Source organism: Oncorhynchus tshawytscha, linkage group LG09 (assembly GCF_018296145.1).
Source record: "Oncorhynchus tshawytscha isolate Ot180627B linkage group LG09, Otsh_v2.0, whole genome shotgun sequence".
In the NCBI taxonomy this organism is placed as follows: domain Eukaryota; kingdom Metazoa; phylum Chordata; class Actinopteri; order Salmoniformes; family Salmonidae; genus Oncorhynchus; species Oncorhynchus tshawytscha.
Window position 1 is genome coordinate 74,654,494 of NC_056437.1, and position 22,494 is coordinate 74,676,987.

A 22,494-nucleotide genomic window follows, 5' to 3' on the forward strand; every position below is an offset into this window, starting at 1 on the left:
ATACTTATCTCATATGTATATACTGTACTCGATATCATCTACTGTATCTTGCCTATGCTGCTCTGTACCATCACTCATTCATATATCCTTATGTACATATTCTTTATCCCCTTACACTGTGTATAAGACAGTATTTTTTTTTTGTTTTTTTGGAATTGTTAGTTAGATTACTTGCTCGTTATTACTGCATTGTCGGAACTAGAAGCACAAGCATTTCGCTACACTCGCATTAACATCTGCTAACCATGTGTATGTGACAAATAAAATTTGATTTGATTTGATTTGATTTGATTTGAATGAATGCTTAAGAGCCTGCTGGTGCCTACCATCGCTCAGTCAGACTGCTCTATCAAATCATAGACTTAATTATTACATAATAACACAGAAATTGCGAGCCTTAGGTCATTAATATGGTCGAATCCAGAAACTATCATCTCGAAAACAAAACAATCTTTCAGTGAAATACGGAACCGTTCCGTGTTTTATCTAACGGGTGGCATCCATAAGTCTAAATATTCCTGTTACATTGTACAACCTTCAATGTTATGTCATAATTATGTAAAAATTCTGGCAAATTAGTTCGCAACGAGCCAGGCGGCTCAAACTGTTGCATATACCTGTAATGGTTTTATTCTGGTGAAAGAGAGGCGGACCAAAATGCAGCGTGGTGGTTATTCATGTTTAATTTATAAAGACACTATACATGAATAAACTAACAAAAACAATAAACGTGCGAAAACCTAAACAGCCCTATCTGGTGCAAACACAGAGACAGGAACAATCACCCACAAACACACAGTGAAACCCAGGCTACCTAAATATGGTTCCCAATCAGAGACAATGACTAACACCTGCCTCTGATTGAGAACCATATCAGGCCAGACATAGAAATAGACAAACAAGACATCCAACATAGAATGCCCACTCAGATCACACCCTGACCAACCAAAACATAGAAACATACAAAGCAAACTATGGTCAGGGTGTGACAATACCCTGACTCTGCGTGCAATGAATGCAAGAGATGTGACACAATTTCACCTGGTTAATATTGCCTGCTAACCTGGATTTGTTTTAGCTAAATATGCAGGTTTAAAAATATATACTTCTGTGTATTGATTTTAAGAAAGGCATTGATGTTTATAGTTAGGTACAGTCGTGCAACGATTGTGCTTTTTTCGCAAATGCGCTTTTGTTAAATCAAGTGACACATTTTCCCTAGTTAAAATAAATTAATGTTAGCAGGCAATATTAACTAAATATGCAGGTTTACAAATATATACCTGTGTATTGATTTTAAGAAAGGAATTGATGTTTATGGTTAGGTACACGTTGGAGCAACGACAGTCCTTTTTCGCGAATGTGCACCGCATCGATTATATGCAACGCAGGACACGCTAGATAAATTAGTAATATCATCAACCATGTGTAGTTAACTAGTGATTATGATTGATTGATTGTTTTTTATAAGATAAGTTTAATGCTAGCTAGTTGGCTTCTTACTGCATTCGCATAACAGGCAGGCTCCTCGTGGAGTGCAATGTAAAGCAGGTGGTTAGAGCGTTGGACTAGTTAAAAGTAAGGTTGCAAGATTGAATCCTTAAGCTGACAAGGTACAAATCTGTCGTTCTGCCCCTGAACAAGGCAGTTAACCCACCGTTCCTAGGCCGTCATTGAAAATAAGAATGTGTTCTTAACTGACTTGCCTCGTTAAATAAAATACCGATTTCCGATTGTTATGAAAACTTGAAATCGGCCCTAATTAATCGGCCACTCCGATTAATCGGTCGACCTCTATCTAAAAGGCTAAACTGATCCTAGATCAGCACTCCACTCCTAGATGCTTGATGAACAGGGGCCCAGGACCCTGCAGAACACTGACTCTCTGACTGCCCAGTGGACACAAAACTGTTTGTTTGTCAGAGACGGTTCAAATGCAACCGATCTTCTTTCATCATCCCACATAATGGAAATTACTCTACAATTGTGGCACAGTTAACCATATTGTGCAACCTCCATTTTGGTTTTATACAAATGAGTAGTGCAGGCATGATCTATTCATGAAGTCACATGCAAACAGATGGTGAGAGAGATGATGAAACCATATGGCTGCAACATTGCTCTGTGTGAAGTGTTATCTGGATCATCATACTGACTTCACAATTTACAAAAACATTGTGGGTTTTGACCGTATCAAGGGCGTTGAGTGAGAAGCTAAGCAGATACATTTTGTGCAATTCTAACTAGAACAGACATGGTTGTATGATTGCAGTAGTGGAATAAAGGCATATTTTGTTTTTGGGGATCCCGGATCCCAGGGCATTAATGTCACAGTGAACACACGGGTCTTAGTACTGCTGCCAGAGCAACAAGCTGCCATGGAAACCTGGGGCTTGTGTGTTGTGTGGCTGCTTGTGTCAGAGGTCTGCCTTATTGTTCTGCCCTCCCCTCTTTAGTGACGGCACACTTTCCCTGGACGTTTTCACATACAACATCTGTCCTGTGCAGGCCCGTCCTCCCCCACCACTGACCCGCCCCCTCTAGGAAAGGCCAGATGGGGCACCTCTCTCAATAAAGCCTGGCCACACACCTGCTGAGAGGGTCAGGGGTCGCCGACCAAGGCATGCGCACATTACCCACAACACAGCAGGACTCCAGCCTCCTGTCAACCAATGGCGGGCCCGGGGTTTCCCTCTCTCCCAATGTTCAGGAGAAAGTCACACCCTCTCTCTAGTTCCTGACTGTGTCTTTTACAGTCAATAAAACATCTTATGGACGATTATCAACCAATAAAGTCATATGTCAAATTGTTCAATCAATCAATCAAATGTATTTATAAAGCCCTTCTTACATCAGCCGACATCACAAAGTGCTATACAGAAACCCAGCCTAAAACCCCAAACAGTAAGCAATGCAGATGTAGAAGCACGGTGGCTAGGAAAAGCTCCCAAGAAAGGCAGGAACCTAGGAAGAAACCTAGAGAGGAACCAGGTTCTTTGTTATCGACTAAGGTTCCAGAAAGGTCACTCACAAAACAAAAAAAACACACCGATCAAAAACATGTTCCACAGAGAATGACCGTGCACTGCTGGAAAGATCTGTTGTCGGGCATTAACAGGGTTTATAGCAAGGAATTCACTTTGAAACGTATGATGGGTTCAACCATTCTACATGTAAGAGGATTAATTCTCTTAAACTACTTTCATCTATCAACTTTGAGAAATTGCTCAATTTCAGTGGGTATTACGAACTACATTTACAAACCACAAAGCATCTGCTTAATCTCTTGTGGTATGTCCACAATGTTCCACTGAAGTGGAAAATGACCGTTAAGAGCACTGATAACCCTGGCTTTATGTAGGCTAACTTCACATGAAGTACATTCCCTCTTTATTTACAGAGCACAGAAAGCCCTGCTGCTGAATCCTCCTGTGATTGGTGGATATGTGTGTGTGTGGACAGGGAGAGGGAGAGGGACAGGGAGAGGGAGGGAGCCAGGGTTTGCTCCCTGTGGTGTGCCCTGTGGTGTGCTCTGTGGTGTGCCCTGTGGTGTGCTCTGTGGTGTGCTCTGTGCATGGTGTTCTCTCTGTGCTGTCTGCTGCCTCGGACGACCCTGAAGGAATCACCCTCATCAATCTGGCCACACATTCCACAATGACTGACAATGGGACTCCACTCTTTCCATGGCAGATGGCTTGCCTTGGGCTGTCCACGCCAAGCTCCCATTGTTAAACCCTGGGTTTAAGGTCCCGGCTGCTTGCCGGGACCTTCACTCCTCCCACTTCAGCGCCAAAGAAGGGACATTTAAATGTAGAAGATGAAATATAGGAGTTTGGTTTTTCTCGAACACCCGGTTGAATGTTTAGGGATATGACTTGCTTTTTAAGATGAGAAATTTAAAGAAAGTTAAAGATTGACACAACACAGGGAGTGTTGCTTTGTGTGGTTGGATTTACATTGTGGAGTAGGCTGCATTCCCACATGGATAGTGCTAAACCTTTATTCCCACGGGAGTCTCTGACACAGTAGGAGCCAGGCTAGGCTCCAGCACTAACATGGCTTCAGGCTGTACGTAGCACCATAGTAAAACATGTGATCCTGACTACACAATGTGTCTGTCCCCAGACTACAACAGCTCAATATAATGCTACGTTTTAAAATGAGGATAACAATCTATTGATTTTAAGATTCTATACAAGGTTTATAGATTTAATAGATGAAAAAACAGGACAATATGGTGTGCACTACTTTTACTGAATGAAATGTATACCAAAAAATCTACCCCCCCCCCCTCGAACTAGGGTTGTGATGTTGGGATCATCATTGCATTTCACTGAGTGGAAGAAGCTCATGCTAAGCCTTTTCTTCAACAACCTCACTTACACTCACAACCTGAAAATGGAGGGAAGAGACAGCGCCTCTTTGCTTTGTGTCATGGGAGTCCTCGGACGTGCTCACCAAAGGCATCAGAGATCAACCAGCTATGAGCAACTCTATTCAGCAATTAGCATAAAGCTGCCCCTCTTAAAGGACGCAGAAGTCCCCCTTCTGAACTCTTGTCAGAGGGTTCACTGTGTTTAACACATCTGTTGTGTCCCATGTCTGTGCAGCCCATGGACAGGTCTGTCTAAAGCGGACCCTTTATTTTGCTGTGAAAAGAGCTATACGGGCCCCTGATTGCCTTCATTTCAATGAAAATGGCAGCCCCAAGGAAAGAGAATAATGGAGAACCACCACTTCAGACCCCCCCCCACACACACACACACACAACATAAGCCCCTAAAGCTCCCTTTAAAACGCTCCTCTTAAACAGTCTGATACGGAGCATAATCACGTAGAGAAAAGAAACCATGTCTGACCAAGTTTTATGTTCTCCCTTTAAAAGCTGGCCTTTTTTTTGCGTTAACATGTCAGCAACCTCAAAGACAACCGTTATGGCGTAGGACATGGGTATCTAAACCCAAACGGTGCAATAAACAGCGATAACCATTAAAAGAGAAAAACATGTCAATGATAAGTGTAAACAAAGCGTAAAGATATACATTTAAAGCCAAAGTTGGTTGTTTGGAGGCTGGGGTTTATTTGTAAAACACAACAAGCGATGGATGAGGTTTGACAGGATGATGCTATGTTTATTTCACTTAACTGACCACACGATGAAAAGTGATGTCACGCAACTGATGTTCTAGGACATTGTTTTCATAAGTGCCAGTTACAATTAGTTGCTTCAAGCTGTCCCACCAGGAGAGTGACCAAACAAAACCAAACCATGAAAATGTCCAGCACTGTAAACTTTCCTTGAAGTTTTTCCCAAACACATTCAATCATGTGGACTACTGTTGTCCATGGTTACACCCAAACATGTTAACAAATATTATTTCACTACACATCAGATAGAAATAGCTCTGGTCATAATCCCAGCTTTTTTTTCATACGACAAAGAAGACACTTAGTTTGACAGTTCATTTGACCATATCTTCATGATGAAATCCCCGTTGAGACAAAAGGACTCTCATCATCCATGTCAGTGGTAATAGGTCAGTTAGATCGGTTCGCAGGATGTTTACCGGCGAATGGCAGAGACGTGAGCATTAAGGGTGAGGACAGTACCCGGATGGGAACACAATGGACAAAACATATTTTTTTGTGTGTGTGTGGGTTAGTGCCATTAATAAACCAACTGAAGCCATAGGTCAAACAACATGAGACAAGGCTTTAGCACAACAGTTGAAAGTGAATATTTATATTCAATTGATTTTAAGGCATGGCTCCCAAATTCTGTTAGCATGTCTTTGCTAGTCTGGATTAAAGACCAATTCAAAAGAGTGTTTTACTGTGAGCGTTTCTTCTCTTCTTTTGTTGTAGGGTAACCTGAGCGTTCCACTCTTGCTAGAGACAGTGTAGACCTACTGCTATCAGAGAGGAAACCCAGGCCGGAATGCTGTCCTGTCTCTCCCCACATCCATTTGTCACAGTTAGCCCTTGTTGTGACATTCACTTGAGCCCGTTACATCAGTTCTAAGTAGAATCCATCTTGTCACAACAACAACACACTGAATAAAAGGACCCCCTTCAATAAGACGAGACACCAGTCAATAGCCTGCTGATATGGTGACTTTATTACAGTAAGCTTCGGAGAGCATCATGTATGCATCAACGACAAGTATAACTTTTGTTCTTCTGAGTGACATTTTTTTCCCAGAATAAAAGACTGTCATTCATAATGTTTCCTGGACAAACATTAGAAAAGAAGGATATGAGTCATTTGACACAACAAATAACAAATGTTGAAGCAGAGAGAGCTCTTTTGATTTTCTGATGCCGTGAAGTCCTGTCCCAATAGTGTACTGGTGTATTGGGGACAAATATAGTCCCTCTGTATTGTCTATCTGCTGGAAAGAGCCACTCTAAATCAAAATGGACAGTTCTGCACCAAGACAATGGGTGCCATTGTTTCCTGCTGAAAGGAGAGCATGTGCTTTGCTTAATGCCGCACTTGCAGCAGCCAACCTCCGGGACAACTTCTACATTCAGTCTTTGATTAAGGAGCACAGTTAGCCATGGATGACTTCCTCCAAGGTGCCTGGAGGTTGTGGGAAAGGCCCAGTGAGCGAGTGTGGCCTCGATTGGGGCTGGCACTGGTCACAGTGAATGGCTCTGCGGAGGTTAACGGTATTGGGGGGTGTCCAACAGAACCAATGGGCTCAGTGTGGGGAGATAACATCATCACAGTCTCGGTCACAACTTGTCTTGGGGACAAAAGTGATGGTGTGTTTGGGTTACTGTGTTTGCGTGTGTGTTTGCTAATGAGGCTTTAGTGAGGGAGCTTTAGCGATCGTGCCCTCCCCCACCACATCACCAGGTCATATGAGCACAGATGTTACCTGATCTCTCCTTGGTCCCCAGATAGAGCTGCCTTAAAAAAATATGCATTGAGGGGAAAATGACAGTGTTTGATGGGATATTTTACTTTGACAAACTTAAGCTGATATAGTTAAATGTTCTGTCAAAAAGGAAGAACCAAAATGTGGGTGATTGACACTTGAAGATACAGAGGTATGCATGCAGTAGGCCTATATCCCAGTGAAGGCTAATCCTGCTCCCCATGATCAATGCTAAGGGGGTGTTAGCTAAACACAGGCTAACCCAGGCTCTACAGCCTAGCCCATACCCAGACTTCTGGGCTGGCCTGGGCCGGGGTGTTTATGTTCAGTCTGATCTCAGGCACATCTGTGTTGGGCCGTGTGGCTGGCAGGCAGGGCTGTGACTGTGATTAGCATGGCACCCGTATGGAGCAGTCTGAGGGGGTCACTGCCTTGTGAAGGAGATTGTTACACAAGCATAGGGAGGGAGGGGCACCTGCTGCTCTTCTACTCTACAGACTAGCCTACCTCTCCTAAAAACACCCGGCATCTCCATAAACTAACACTATCTAATCTGGCTTTGGGACTGTAGTCACCCCATGCAATGCTGCAAGTCTGGCTCACATACTATTTCATCACAATACATTGCATCTAATTACCCGCAAGGATTTCTTAGTTGACAATTGTGCAATGTCATAGTATAACAAACGAATATATTATAACATCGTTGTGATGGTAGTCAGTGGTTATTAGTGTTTATTCTAGAGAAATTATTATTTTTCTCATTTGACTGACCTGCTCCATCGGATCTTGCCTACAGGTCATTTGATCCATTCTGTCCAGTCATAAAATGGACCATATAGTTGCGTCAGGATCTTAACCGAACCTGGTCCTCATTGATGTTCCCTGAGGGAAATCAAAATGCTTGTAACTTGCAATAATCCTACAGTTTCCCACGGTTACTATGAGGGCTTAGCAGAAGTCTGATTAAACACAGGGGTCAGATATGCAGTATGTTTTCCTAATACCACGTAGGTAATAAGTCGGAACCATTGCCAAATGTAAAAGCCCAAAATACAAACAATACAACGATTCATAATCTATTTACTCCTTTAATTAATAAAAGGAATGTTGCATATGATATTAATCATATGCATTCATTTCATATATGTCTTTATGTTATAAAGGGTAAACTTAGATAAGCGCCTGTTGCATTCAGTAAAGGCTGACAGTCACACAACAGTTTACATGTACATTTCAGTCATTTAGAAGAAGCTCTTACCCAGAGCGACTTACAGTTAGATCACTCATCTTAACTATAACTAGGTGGGACAATCACACATCACAGTCATAGTAAGTCCATTTTTTTCTTCAATAAAGTAGTCATCAGCAAAGTCAGTAAACTTAGACATGCCCCTGTTGTATTCATTAAAGGCTGACAGTTAAACAAGGCCTTGGATAATCCACTTATTACGAGAGGATCAGCTCTGTTAGACCCTCCACAACGGGTAGACTGCTGCCTTGTGTGATGGCGACATGGAGGTGCTATTGTTTTCCCTCGATGGAGCCGCGCCAGGAATGAACCTCCCTCAGCAGCAAATGGAGCAGAAGATTCCCTCAGCTGACTAGAATGAACAGTCTGGGGAGCAGAAGGCTGTGCGTGTGTGTCTGTCTCTCTGTGTTTGTGTGTTTTTGGGGGTTTTACTATCCTCGCGGGGACCAGAAATCCTCACTAGGATAGTATAAAACATATTTTAGGCTTAGGTGTTAGATTTAGGTTTTGGGGTACAATCAGGGTTTATCGTTAGAATTAGGATTAGGGGTTAGATTTAGGATTAGGTTTAGGGTTAGGGATAAGTGAAAATATAATTATGAATGGAAATAAATAGTAGGTTCCCACAAGGATAGTAAAACATATGCGTGTGTATGTGTTTGTGTGTGTGGGTGTATGTGTGTATGAGTGTCGGTGAATTCACTTGAGTGCAGACGTGTGTGTGGGGGGGACACCTCATTATCATTCTGCTCTGCTGATATTCCAGACTGAGAGACAGACTGGCATTTCTGCTGAGCAGGTTGTACCCTCAGCATGTAGCATGTGGCCAGGCCGGCTCTACCCCAGTCACACAGACGGCCAAGCATAACTGCAGTAAGCCTTGTTTACGTGTGGTCCTTGATAGTTGAATTATTAATGAAGAATGGCTAATCAGTATTGAGCCATATGCATGTCTTGCATTAAATTATGCATCACAAGATGGCATTGGAATAAAAAGAGTTTGGCATAACAACAACCACAAATATTTATGTGATTATGTTGGACTCAATTTGCTAATGGAAGAGCCAAGAAGTGGTTTGTGTCATTTATCACAAGAGGACAAATGGGAGTAACTTGACATAAATTATATGTGTGGTACAACAGGAAATGCAGTCTTAGTATCCCATGTCAGTTCAATTACCAGTTAGTCCTTAGTAATTAGCTAGTCCTCTTTGTGTCGTCTTTCACTGGTTTTCACAAGGCAGTAAAGTCATTTAACAACCTTACAATCACATCTGCTTTACATTGTCGGCTGGTAATTCCCCTGGCCTCCCATGGTGCTATCCATTAAACCCTGCTCTCTGCTCAGCGTCTCTGCTAGGACATGATAGAGGGATGCTACTCTCCAGATTGGGCTCCCGAGTGGCGCAGCGGTCTAAGGCACTGCATCTCAGTGCAAGAGGCGTCACTACAGACCCTGGTTCTGATTCCAGGCTGTATCACATCCGGCCGTGATTGGGAGTCCCATAGGGCGGCGCACAATTGGCCCGGCGTTGTCTGGGTTACGGTTTAGCCAGGGTAGGCCGTCATCGTAAATAAGAATTTGTTCTTAACTGACTTACATAGTAAAATAAAAAATACCTTACAAGACACAAGCCAGACGGTTATCGATCAGGAACTGCTTGATAAACAACATCAATGAAATAATATTTTAGTTATTAAGCAGATGCTCTTACAAGTTAGTGCATTCATCTTAAGGTAGCTAGGTGAGACAACCACATATCACAGTCAAGTACATTTATCCTCGATAAAGTAGTTATCCGCAAAGACAGTGCTAGTAGGAAAAGACAAGTGGGAGTGTTGTTGTTTTTGTATGAAATTAACAATCCTTTTTTTTAAGGCTGAGTATAATGGAAAAATTAAGTAGACTCCCAAAATGATGAGTGTGTAACGGACACTGTGGAGATGTATAAAAAGTATCTGTGAAGCTCTAAATAGAGTACAGATGTAGTATAATATCACTGATTGTGGTGATAATTGACCCAGAGAACCTGGCCCATCCGTCATTGTTCTCTGTGGCGTATTATGAAGGACACAATGATAGAGCTCTGGCAGGGCGAAGGCCCTCGGCATCACACACGTTACAGACAGGGCCTCTGTTGATGTAGACAGTGTCTCCCCTCTGCCTGTTGGGAGCCCCCGGGCCCCTGAGGGTAGGGAAGTTAGGGGCTCACACAGAGTTGGTCATTTCCAAACAGATCATGTATCAGTCCCTTCTGAAGAGTGAGACTCGAGGGAAGATTTTTTACCTGTGGTAGGAAGGGGACTGGTAGGAAGACAAGTTACACGACTCAACGAAGAATCGGGGGGGCCGGCGGTAGCCCAACAAGTTTCATTGCTAGTCTGAACCAAAACCACCTCTGATAAATTGTTAATACTAATCCAACATGCAGTTGTTCCCATTTCATTTAACATTTACATGTTAGTCATTTAGCAGGCACTCATATCCAGAGTGACTTACAGTTAGTGCATTCATAATAAGGTAGATACAGTCATAGTAGGCAAAGTTTCCTCAATAAAGCAGCTATTAACAAAGTCAGTGAGTGCAAGAAAGTCAAGGGTGTTAGTGTTTTTATAGATTTTTTTCAAGGGGGGGTGCTATGGAATTAAAACTCATTTCCATTTGAGATGATGTAATTCACACAATATACATATCCACCCACACCTAACCTCAGTAGTGTCCCATCTGAATCTCTCCCAGGCCAGCTCAGCAGTCAGTCCTGTGAGATTCTCACACATTGGCATGCCTGGTCATTTATACAGTATCAGTTCCCAGAGCTCCATTCTTCCACCATAATACACAGGCAGACCGGGTTCCCAGCCCGCGTCTCTTCAGATTGCACACCATACAAAACACAAAGCCCTCCCAGGAACATGGGAGACAATTGAAAACAATCAAAACAAATTCAAGACTTGACACTCAGTGTCCCCTCCAGCATCCATAATTAGAACTGTCCAACTAAAGACAGTTGAAGTTCTCACTATTTTCCTATGTCCCTCCCCCTCCCCCAGAACCCTGTAGTCTTATGAAGGGTAGACTAGATCTCCACCAGTGTAACCTGTCAATCAGCAGTGGTTCCCAGGACAACATGGGGTTAGACAAAGGGAAAGTTATGGGAAGCGTTAGTTAGGTTGATAGAGTGGAAGTAGGGCAGGGACAGGGACAGGGACAGGGACAGGGACAGGGACAGGGACAGGGACAGGGACAGGGACAGGGACAGGGACAGGGACAGGGACAGGGACAGGGACAGGGACAGGGACAGGGACAGTGGGAGTCTGAACAGTTATGCAAATGGTCTGTGTACCTCTATAGTTGTGGAAGAGAAGAGGAGGGTTGAGGAGAGAAGCGCTCACTCTATATAATACACCGGGGACAGGAAGCCAGACTTGCTCTACGGCTGCTCTGATATTAGGACCAGCTGGGGCTCCTGGGTGGACACAGCTCCTGATTTCACCCCTTGAAAAGATGTGGATTCTGACGTCAGAGCATCGATACAGTGCTTTTCATCTTGCTGACATTTTTTTAACGCAAGTAATAGTAGACCACCCCTAGGACAATCACCATACTAAAGAGACAACCTAGGATGGTCATAATGTACTGGATAGCTGTTGCAAGGTTCTGTAACCGCTAACCACTTCAAGAGAATAGCATACAAGTATAATTCACTCTAAGAGCATTGCTTATAGAAGCGACACAGTACGTGTAGTCAGTACAGGGTTTCAGGTTTTTAAGTTCAACGTCCTCATTCTGAATTTTGAGGTTTTGAGTATCAGTGTAAAAGCTGTTATTGTAGAGACCCAGGCTGTACATCCTCTTGAAGTGATGGGGGATCTGAACAGTGATGTTAGCCCATGTTTCAGAGACTTGCCTCAGCCTCATACTGGGCCAATCAAGGAGTCTGGACTCTGGTGGGAGGGTGGTGTTCTCAGGAGGCACAGGTATGTACGGTGTCAGATAGTAGTCTGTACACACAGTGGAGAGCATATGGAGAGGTGGAGGCGGCAGTGGAGCTATTGTTCTGGTGGCATTTGTGGAAGGGTGGGTAAGCTCTGCACAAGGAGACAGCTGGAGCTTGGCATCATCGCTGTTGGGCTTGGCGGTGGTTTGATGCTGTTGCTCATCGCTCTCCTTCTCCTTTGTTTTGGTACTTTGACGAAGCCAACTTCTGAACTCCATCATGGCAGATTAGCCGGTTCGAGCTAGCTAAATAGGCTAAGGGTAATAGCAGTCTTGCTTTTTACAGCTAGCTAGCTAAGAGTGAAACAGCTTCAATGGTAAACTTGACCCCGCCTTTAACAATCTAGGTGTATCACGTTATTCACTTAGCCTACCACAAAGCATGCATCCTTTGGCCGGGCGGATGCATACTCAAAATGACTAAATAATTCATAAAATGACACAAATCCACCGAGCTGAGAGGGCACTTTTTCATAGGAGGGCACAAGGGCAGCTGCTCGGGCACTGGTTGAGCCCTATCTGTGCACGTGCCTGACCTACTGGTATGACCTAAGATGGTCGCCGTTATTGGAGATTTGGCTGCCAGTGCCATATACGACTTTTAGCTCTAACTTTCAACTCAGTTTCAATTGCTTCATCTGTTCATTAGTTTCATCTGAATGATGACATTCTCAACTTGGTATAGAGCAATTGATAAAATGTTGTATTTATAAGGGTAAATATGTGTTTTGTATTTTTCATATATAGTGGCAAACTATGGGTACTATAATTTGACAAAGAAAGTGCCTAAAATAGGATACAAATTGAAGTATTTGAATCGAGGTGTCTCTTGAGAAATACAGTCTATCCTCTAGGGCAGGAGAATTAAAATGTTACCCTACGAGGTCCAGACTACTGATGGTTTTCTGTTCTCCCTGATAATTGTGTCCCAGCTATAAATCAGTCCCTGATTAGAGGGAGAGAGTGAAAAAAACGAGTGGGGGGTCCATATTTGAATTTGAGGGCTCTAGGGAATTTGAGGGCTCTATCTCCTTTAGAAGGGGAGCCGGAGGTTTGTTGGTGCCTGAGGGCTATTGAATGCAATGACAGTGGGCTACGACAACGTAACAAAAATCTAGCTATCGGAGTCAGATTTACTCTATAGCTAGACTTCGCTCTCTCCATAAATCTATCTCTGTGACATTGCTGGTGCCTTTCTATCAAAATAGTCCTCCTGAATTGTCCAACAATGTTACCATAGAAAAAAGGCTGCCCAGGGACCCAGGGGCCAAATCCGGGGTGGCTCTTCATTTCTACCTCTTTTCATTCCTCCATATTTACACAGAAATCATAGCAAATTGTGGGGGGTTTGTTGGTAACTACTTGCTTGACAAAGACCTAACATTTTAGAAGGATCAAATAAAAGGCTTTAAAAATTATGACGTTTTTAAGTTGGCACTTTTATGGTTAAAGAGATAGTTCAACCAAATGACAAAATGACATATTGGTTTCCTTACCCTGTAAGCAGTCTATGGATAAGGTAGGACAGCAATCCATATTTTGGTTTTGTTTACTTGGCCACTGTTACAAATGCTAACTTTTTACACATCATTTATAGCGATCAGAGTACCAAATGCTCCAGGATCCGGATCACACAGGGTATATGTGCCCTGGGCCTCCAGAGTGGCGCAGTGTTCTAAGGCACTGCATCGTAGTGCTAGCTGTGCCACTATAGATCCTGGTTCGAATGCCGCAGCCGGCCGCAACCGGGAGACCCATGGGGCGGTGCACAATCGGCCCAGCGTCGTCTGGGGAGGGTTTGGCCAGCAGGGATATTCTTGTCCCATCGTGCACTAGTGACTCCTGTGGCGGGGCGGGCACAGTGCATGCTGACACGGTCGCCAGGTGTACGGTGTTTCCTCCGACACATTGGTGCGGCTGGATTCTGGGTTAAGAAGGCATTGTCTCAAGAAGCAGTGCGGCTTGGCTGGGTTGTGTGGCTCTCGAACTTCACCTCTCCCGAGTCCGGAGTTGCAGCAATTGGATACCACAACATTGGGGGGAAAACAATAAAAATAAAAACGCATTTTTAAATGGACGGGTCATTTTTATTACAACAAAGTCTTTCAAGTGGCTTGGGGAGTGGTCGAAAAGCTTCCAAATAGAGCTCCCCGACAGTGAGAATGATCATAAAGTAGTCTAATGTTCGATCATCAATGTAAATAGTTACGATCATCTATTTCATGTTTGAAGACATAAATCACCCAAGGATTACAACATGCTTACTTGATGGCTGTAATAGATCAGACTGGAAAAACCATCCACCCAAAAAAGATATATATATATTTTTTTAAACTCTAAAGTCTAAACACACCTTTCGACTGCTATACAGTAGTTGGCCCTGGTTCCGACATAGGCATGCAGCATTGGGCCATTTGAATGAGAATAGGCCTGATGAGAGCACTGGGCAGTCACGCTTGAGTACTTAATGGAATCCAGTCATCACAGTGACATGTTGCATTATCCTCTGGATCTCCCATTGTGAAGACCCAGCAAGGTAGTGGCCGGCTGGGGACAAAACGACACTACAGGTTGAAGAAAAGCAATTTATTCCAACAGAGACCACTTGTCTTCAGGCCCTAGCTGCCACAGCCAGCACCCACACAGTTCAAATGAATCATTTCCAACTTTCTCATCACTTATAGTTCCATGAGCATAAAATATAAATCACATTTGTCAACAGGTATTAGAAGTTCTGACGATTACAGAACAATTAAAACTATGGATGCTGTAATAAATCTCCTTATTCTCACTTTTCTCCCTCTTTCTAACGCTTTCCAAATAGCACAATAATTGAAGCAGTAATGCAGCAGTAACTTCTGGAAGAAGGCTGTTTGGGGTGTAATTGAGTCAACAAAATATTTTCACTCTGCCCGACATGGGTACCATAGCAATATGTTAGTGTTGCAAGCTGAATAGAAGAGTTTCACCCAGGCCTTTATGGCAGAACAAGATGGAGTCAGTTGAACATGCCTGGACATGTCCGAGTGTAACCTGACCTGGAGCTGTAGTAGATCCACTGTCATAGTACTGTAATCAATTCGATTAGCTGGAAATATAGCACAAGCCGCACACAACAACTGCAACTGGCAACCACACAAGGCACCCACAACAACCACACAAGGCACCCACAACAACCACACAAGGCACCCACAACAACCACACAAGGCACCCACAACAACCACACAAGGCACCCACAACAACCACACAAGGCACCCACAACAACCACACAAGGCACCCACAACAACCACACAAGGCACCCACAACAACCACACAAGCCGCCCACAACAACCACACAAGGCACCCACTGCCAACGCATGAAGAAAATGACTTCCAAAAATCTAGAAATATTCCGTCATGTCCAAAGAATTCAATGTATATATCAAACTTGTTTTAAAACAAAAATAATTCACATCTGCATAATAGTCTGCATGCAAGTTTAAGTGTTTGAGAAAGTTGAGAAAGTGGAAGATACACAGTATATACAAAAGTATGTGGACACACATTCAAATTAGTGGATTCGGCTATTTCAGCCACACCGGTTGCTGACAAGTGTATAAGATCAAGCACACAGCTATGCAATCTCCATAGACAAACATTGGCAGTAGAATGGCCTCACTGAAGAGTTCAGAGACTTTCAACGTGGCACCGTCATAGGATGCCACCTTTTTAACCAGTCAGTTAGAGCCGCCCCGGGCAACTGTAAGTGCTGTTATTGGGGGGAAAGGGGATACCTAATCAGTTGTTCAACTGAATGCATTCAACTGAAATGTGTCTTCCGAATTTAACCCAACCCCTTTGAATCAGAGAGGTGCGGGGGGCTGCCATAATCAACATCTACGTCTTCGGCACCCGGGGAACAGTGGGTTAACTGCCTTTCTCAGGGGCAGAAAGACAGATTTTTACCTTGTCAGCTCTGAGATTCGATCCAGCAACCTGCCCGAATGCATAGTGCCAACAGTGATGGTCTGGAGCTGTTGTTCATGGTTCGGGCACTTATTTCCAGTGAAGGGAAATCTTAACTCTACAGTACACAATGACATTCTAGACGATTCTGTACTTTCAACTTTGTGGCAACAGTTTGGGGAAGGCCCTTTCATGTTTCAGCATGACAATGCCCCAGTGCACAAAGCAAGGTCCATGCAGAAATGGTTTGTCGAGATCAGTGTGGAAGAACTTGACTGGCCTGCACAGAGTCCTGACCTCAACCGCATCAAACACCTTTGGGATGAATTGGAATGCCGACGGCGAGCCAGGCCTAATCGCCCAACATCAATGCCCGACATCACTAATGCTCTTGTGGCTGAATGGAAGCAAGTCCCCACAGCAATGTTCCAACATCTAGTGGAATTCTTTCCCAGAAGAGTGGAGACTGTTATAGCAGCAAAGGGGGGACCAACTCCATATTAATGTCCATGATTTTTGAATGAGATGATCAACGAGCAAGTTTCCACATATTTTTGATCATGTAGTGTATCTTAGACTTATAACTGCAAAAAAGTAAATATGCTATCTTTTAGAATAGTAGTTATACACCGAGTGTCCAAAACATTAACAACACCTGCTCTTTCCATGACATAGACTGACCAGGTGAATCCAGGTGAAAGCTATGATCTCTTATTGATGTTAAATCCACTTCAATCAGTGTAGAGAAAGGGGAGAAGACAGGTTAAAGAAAGATTTTTAAGCCTTGAAACAATTGAGACAGAGGGTGTATGGGCCAGACAAAAGATGTAAATGCCTTTGAACGGGGTATGGTAGTAGGTGCCAGGCACACCGATTTGAGTGTGTCAGATCTGCAACGCTGCTTGGTTTTTCATGCTTAACAGTTTCCCAGGTGTCTCAAGAACGGTCCACCACCCAAAGGACATCCAGCCAACTTGACACAACTGTGGGAAGCATTGAGTCAACATGTCCCAGCATCCCCGTGGAACACTTTCGACACCTTGTAGAGTCCATGCTCCAACGAACTGAAGCTGTTCTGAGGGCAAAAAGGCAACTCAATATTAATGCTTAGTACATTCAGTCTAGTATGCCTATAAAATATGTGACAGTGAACGTTTGTATCGCTCTCTCAGAGAAGGCATGTGGGCCTGGGCCAGAGAACCAGTGACAAACGGGCAGTAGGAGAAGCCCCTGCCTCTGCTTATTCTCCCAACATGGACACACTAGCAGTGATAGGATTACAGGTCACACCAGAAGTGAGAGCCAGGGGACGGGTCGGCCCCTCAGAAGAGGGTTTCAATTTCCTTGTCCCCCATGCAATATTAGAGGATGCTCTCCGCAGGATCATAAGAGGCAGAATGGCTCACTGCTTGACAGACAAATAAATAGAGCCTGTTTTTCTACATCGGTCCACAATACACAGATAGAGTTTCCATTAAGTTGAATGGAACCGCTCCAAAGAGACATACATGGGTTGGATTTCTCTGTAAAATAGGCCATAAGTCAGGTCTGGGTCTGGGACACTCCCTCTGTGGGATAGTAGTGTTTTCCTGCTCACCCAGCAGAGAACAGAAAGACACTCTATCAGCAGGGTGTATGAGCAGGTCTGTGTCAAGAAACAATGCATCAAAGGCAGGAAAATATGGCTTTTATCACTGTGGCTACTACCACTAAATCCATTTTTCAAAGAGACCGAAAGAGAGAAGATGACAAGAAGACAGAGGAGTGGTTTGAGAAGGTCTTCCTGTCAGACTCAGAGCTGTGTTAATTTCCTCTTATTGGTACCATATTCAGGAACAACAGCATGACCGTGCCTCAAGGCTTACAGGAGGCTCAACATTTTCCAGACCTCACAGAGAATCCAGAGGTACAGAGAGCTCATAAAATACTCAAATACAGCACACAGTTCATTCAATAAAAGGCAAGGATGCATTCAATTGTGGTCAACTACAACACTGGTATAGTTATATTCACACAAGACATATTCAGTTTTCAGTTCTTTTCGAAGTGTGCAATCCCTTTGACTAATAAGTTGAAGTCTTTGGCCAAGTCTAAGCATGTGATTGATAGATGATCTCCTCAGAGAAACATTATCATTACTGTATGTTTCCGTTACTGTACAGAGCTTTCGGAAAGGTTTCAGACCCCATTTTGTTATGTTACAGCCTTAATCCAAAATAGATTAAATAAATCAAAATCCTCAGCAATCTACACACAATGGCCCATGAAGACAAAGCAAAAACAGGTTGTTAAAATGTTTTGCAAATTTAGAAACAGAAATACCTTATTTACATAAGTATTCAGACCCTTTGCTATGAGACTCGAAGTTGAGCTCAGGCGCATCCTGTTTCCCTTGATCATCCTTGAGATGTTCTACAACTTGATTGGAGTCCACCAATCATTGATTGTCCGTAGAGCTCTGAGACAGGATTCTGTCGAGGCACAGATCTGGAGAAGGGTACCTAAAAATGTATGCAGCATTGAAGGTCCCCAAGAACACAGTGGCCTCCATCCTTCTTTAATGGAAAAAGTTTGGAACCACCAAGACTCTTCCTAGACCTGGCCGCCCGGCCAAACTGAGCAATCGGAGGAGAAGGGCCTTGGTTAGGGAGTTGACCAAGAACCAGATGGTCACTCTGACAGAGGTCTAGAGTTCCTCTGTGGAGATGGGAGAACCTTCAAGAAGGACAACCATCTCTGCAGCACTCCATCAATCAGGCTTTTATGGTAGAGTGGCCAGACAGAAGCCACTCCTCAGTAAAAGGCACATGACAGCTTGCTTGGAGTTTGCCAAAGGGCACCTAAAGACTCAGACCATGAGAAACAAGATTTTATGGTCTGATGAAACCAAGATTGAACTCTTTGGCCTGAATGCTAAGCGTCACGTCTGGAGGAAACCTGGCACCATCCCTACAGTGAAGCATGGTGGTGGCAGCATCATGCTGTGGGGATGTTTTTCAGCGGCAGGAACTGGGAGACTAGTCGGGATTGAGGGAAAGATGAACAGAGCAATAGTACAGACCGATCCTTGATGAAAACCTGCTCCAGAGCGCTCAGGACCTCAGACTGGGGTTAAGGTTCACCTTCTAACAGGACAACGACCCTAAGCACACGGCCAAGACAACGCAGGAGTGGCTTCGGGACAAGTCTCTGTAATCAATTTTAGAATAAGGCTGTAACGTAACAACATGTGTACAAATCAAGGGGTCTGAATACTTCCCTAAGGCACTGTATGTGTCTGTTCATAGTCAAGAGCAGCAAATGTTGTCAAATGCTGAAGGGGATGTGAAGCGAAGATGTAAATGAAATAAATAGAAAACGTATGAGTACAGGAATTGCCCAGAGAGATATGCAGCCTCTTTACTATGTACAGATGCTTACTGTGACGCACAGAGCAAGGTGAAACTGTATGTAGTCCGTTTTAACAGTGAGTGTGCAATCTTTCAGCGCTGAGTGGATGTGTTTTGTAAGTTTCAGTGGTGAGAACAAGGCCTTAACAATAAGTGGTCTGACAGAGACATTTTTGTGGCTAGACACAAACATAAAAAACAACAGTAATATTTCTCAAACTGACCTCAGAACTGACGGGAATGCTTTACCTCCCCTTTGTGCATCCATCCTACAGTAAATTAGGAATATAAATAGCACCCTTCTAATCATAACCACCCCACTCAGGCCCCCCAGGCCCTCTCTATTCAGATCCCCAGAGATGTTCAGAGAGAGATCAAGCACTGTTGTGTTTATTGGTGGGTCTGTGGGCACTCTCTGGTGGAAGTGGGATACTCTTTACAAAGGGGATTTCATTTCATTGGAATTCAGCGGTAACATCGTTAGAAGGGCTCAGGGATGGAATGGGGTGCTGTTTAGTGTGGTGGGTAGTTTAAAGGGGAAAGAAGGTTTTATGTTTCTGTTGTTGCTGTCAGTGGAGGGAAGATAGGAGCAAAAAGGGGGATGGCTGGCATAAAGCTGGTATAGAAGAAGGACTTTCACTGAGTACATTTCACCCGCCATTTTAACAACTGTCATTGTCCCAGAAGTCTGACCAAAAGCCTTTTTAGAGGTGGGACGAATCTCCTGCAGAACCAGGAGAAAAAGCCTGTTGATCCAAGAAGAATGAGGGCCAGGGAGACAACCCCCTATCCCTGGTTGCTTATATTTGTTTTTTATCTGCCTTTTGGTGAGCAGTTTTAAAAGATGCACAAAATAACTTGTCCGTAGGAACAAATCGAAGTGAAAGGATAACTTCTCAGCAACGTTTTGTGATTTATGTTTGATAAAAAGCCCACCTTTCAGTTGGTTTTATAGGGCTATTTAAGGAGAAAGGCTTACTGGTTCTTCTCCTCCATTTTACAGTGTGTTCTCTTACTGGTTCTTCTCCTCCATCTCACAGTGTGTTCTCTTACTGGTTCTTCTCCTCTATCTCACAGTGTGTTCTCTTACTGGTTCTTCTCCTCTATCTCACAGTGTGTTCTCTTACTGGTTCTTCTCCTCCATCTCACAGTGTGTTCTCTTACTGGTTCTTCTCCTCCATCTCACAGTGTGTTCTCTTACTGGTTCTTCTCCTCCATCTCACAGTGTGTTCTCGTACTGGTTCTTCTCCTCCATCTCACAGTGTGTTCTCTTACTGGTTCTTCTCCTCCATCTCACAGTGTGTTCTCTTACTGGTTCTTCTCCTCTATCTCACAGTGTGTTCTCTTACTGGTTCTTCTCCTCCATCTCACAGTGTGTTCTCTTACTGGTTCTTCTCCTCCATCTCACAGTGTGTTCTCTTACTGGTTCTTCTCCTCCATCTCACAGTGTGGTCTCTTAATGGTTCTTCTCCTCCATCTCACAGTGTGTTCTCTTACTGGTTCTTCTCCTCCATCTCACAGTGTGTTCTCTAACTGGTTCTTCTCCTCCATCTCACAGTGTGTTCTCTTACTGGTTCTTCTCCTCCATCTCACAGGTGTGTTCTCTAACCGGTTCTTCTCCTCCATCTCACAGTGTGTTCTCTCCATCTACAGTGTGGTTCTTCTCCATCTCACAGTGTGTTCTCTGGTTCTTCTCCTCCATCTCACAGTTCTTCTCTTCTCCTCCATCTCACAGTGTGTTCTCTTACTGGTTCTTCTCCTCCATCTCACAGTGTGTTCTCTCTTCTCCTCCATCTCACAGTGTGTTCTTCTCTTCTCTATCTCACAGTGTGTTCTCTTACTGGTTCTTCTCCTCCATCTCACAGTGTGTTCTCTTACTGGTTCTTCTCCTCCATCTCACAGTGAGTTCTCTTAATGGTTCTTCTCCTCCATCTCACAGTGTGGTCTCTTAATGGTTCTTCTCCTCCATCTCACAGTGTGTTCTCTTACTGGTTCTTCTCCTCCATCTCACAGTGAGTTCTCTTAATGGTTCTTCTCCTCCATCTCACAGTGTGGTCTCTTAATGGTTCTTCTCCTCCATCTCACAGTGTGTTCTCTTACTGGTTCTTCTCCTCCATCTCACAGTGTGTTCTCTTACTGGTTCTTCTCCTCCATCTCACAGTGTGTTCTCTTACTGATTCTTCTCCTCCATCTCACAGTGTGTTCTCTAACTGGTTCTTCTCCTCCATTTTACAGTGCATTCTCTTTTAGCTCAACCAGTCCTTGTGATGTCAGGTAAAAAAAGAGGACTAGAAGTATAAAGGTTGTATCCATACCAATTTACTCTGGTTTACTTAGCTCAACAATAGAAGTGGTGGGGTAGGGCTTTAGCTAGACGACTTTGCAAATAAGGACAGTCCGTGTTGGACTATTCTCCATATGGCTTTAAAGCTATAACCCCTCTAACCAACATATGATTTCACATGATTCACATGCTTTTTCACATCAAACGGTTTTATTTATTTATTGAGAAACATGAGATTATAATTCTCATCCAATAGTTTGATTGGTCCATTGGCCATTCTCTGGTCTGAGACTGAGACTGGTGGGAGTGAGTGTGGGTATTCAGACCTGTCACTGCCAGCTGCATGGCAGTCGGTCTGCTGGAACTCATGTCATGTCCAGGGGTCAGCCACCCCACTGGTTGAGAGACAGAATTTAAATAACAAGGGCTGAGGAATTGCCAACTGTTTAAAGCCCTTAAAAGGTCAATGCAGAATAATTGCATTTGCTTGGCTGGTGAACAAGCTGTCCACACTTGGCAGAATTTGAATAAATTCACAAAGAATTTCAATGAGGAGTCCAACTTTTTATATCTGAGAGACATTTGTAAGACGTGGAACGTAGCCAAATGTCACAGAATCCACCGGTTCTAAATGGAAGTTTCCAATGGTAGGCCTAATCAATCATGGTAAACTCAGAAGCCTGCTCTGTAACCAAACAAACAAAACATCACAAGGATGTATGTATAAGTAGCCTAAATATAAT

General features: G+C 43.7%; 1 protein-coding gene across 3 annotated transcripts in view; it reads left to right on the forward strand.

Annotated features, from left to right (window-relative positions):
- The window catches only part of LOC112245989 (rRNA methyltransferase 2, mitochondrial-like), a 227,643-nt gene that overhangs the window by 95,325 nt on the left and 109,824 nt on the right, over positions 1-22,494 (forward strand). The window lies entirely within an intron of this gene.